The sequence below is a fragment of the Microtus ochrogaster genome, chromosome 1 (genome assembly GCF_000317375.1).
Source record: "Microtus ochrogaster isolate Prairie Vole_2 chromosome 1, MicOch1.0, whole genome shotgun sequence".
In the NCBI taxonomy this organism is placed as follows: domain Eukaryota; kingdom Metazoa; phylum Chordata; class Mammalia; order Rodentia; family Cricetidae; genus Microtus; species Microtus ochrogaster.
Genome location: NC_022009.1, coordinates 65,210,751 through 65,212,173, shown reverse-complemented (window position 1 = coordinate 65,212,173; position 1,423 = coordinate 65,210,751).

Below are 1,423 nucleotides of genomic sequence, written 5' to 3'. Positions count from 1 at the left end.
CCCTTCCTGACTTTCAGGGTCACCACCAGGCACACATTCAGTGCAAGTCTATAAACACAGATATTACATATGAAAATCTAAAAAATTAAAATGTTCTAACTTACAAAAGATTCCATTCAAAGAATGAAAAGCTAATTCATAAACCTGCAGGAAATGCTAACAAAAGGCATATGCAAAGAATTCTTAAAATAATGATGAAAAAGCCAATAAAAATGTAAAAATGAGCGAGACGTTAACAGTGTGTCTGCGACCAGGAAGATATACAGAAGACAAATGCACATCTAGAAACATATATACTACATCATATGGTATCAGGGAAATGCAAATTAAAATCACAATGAGGTACCGCTACAAGCTTATTACACCAGATTCCAGAACATTAGCAACACTAACATAATAAGAAGCAATAGAATTCTCCGCTTGTGGGTGTGAATCCTAAATGGTACAGCCACTTGAGGAAAGTTCTAGTGCTTTTGTACAAATCAAAACATTATTGCCACAAAACCCAGTGATTACATTGAGCTTATTGGTAGCTGAAAACTTACACAGTTTTAATCATATTTATCAAAAATTATAAACTAAGATGTCTTTCCACGGGTGAGCAGATAAACTATGGTATCATTAGGCAATAGGATACTTATTATTCAGCATTAAGGAGAAATTCGTCACCAAGCCATGAGAAGAAATTGAGTAAAGTTAAATACATATTAATGAGTAAAAGAAGCAAATTAGGAAAGGTTACTTACTAAATTATCCCAACTAATGATAACCTCTGAAAGGAAAAACCATGGAGACAGCAAAGACTTCTTTGGTTATCAGGACTTTGGGGAAGGGGGGGGGAATAGACAGCCCATGGAGCATTTGTTTAGGGCAGTGAAACTGCTCTGTAGGCTAGTGTGATGGTGTTGTGTGATCCACTGGGGGCTTGAAAAGGGAACTAGACAAAGGAGAAAGGAGCCCGTGTCTTTTCCTTGCTTCAGTGTTTGAACTGGGGCATCTAATTTCATCTTCTCCTCCCTTCAGAGATGTCTGAGTAGAATCTGAATCATTCATTTGCCTACAAATTTCAAGATGTCATTATTTTGTACCGCTGTGTAGCACTCCATTGTGTAAATGTGCTACACATTTTCTTTATCCATTCTTTGGTGGAGGGACATCTAGGATGTTTCTAGGTTCTGGCTATTACAAGTAATGCTGCTATGAACATAGTTGAGCTCATGTCCTTGTGGTACGATTGAGCATCCTTTGGGTATATACCCAACAGTGGTATTGCTGGGTCTTGAGATAGATTGCAGGCAAATGGATGAATCTAGCAAAAACCATATTGAGTGAGGTAACACAGATCCAGAAAGACAAATACAATATGTACTCACTCATAAATGACTTTTAGACATAAAGAAAAGAAAAACCAGCCTATAGGCCA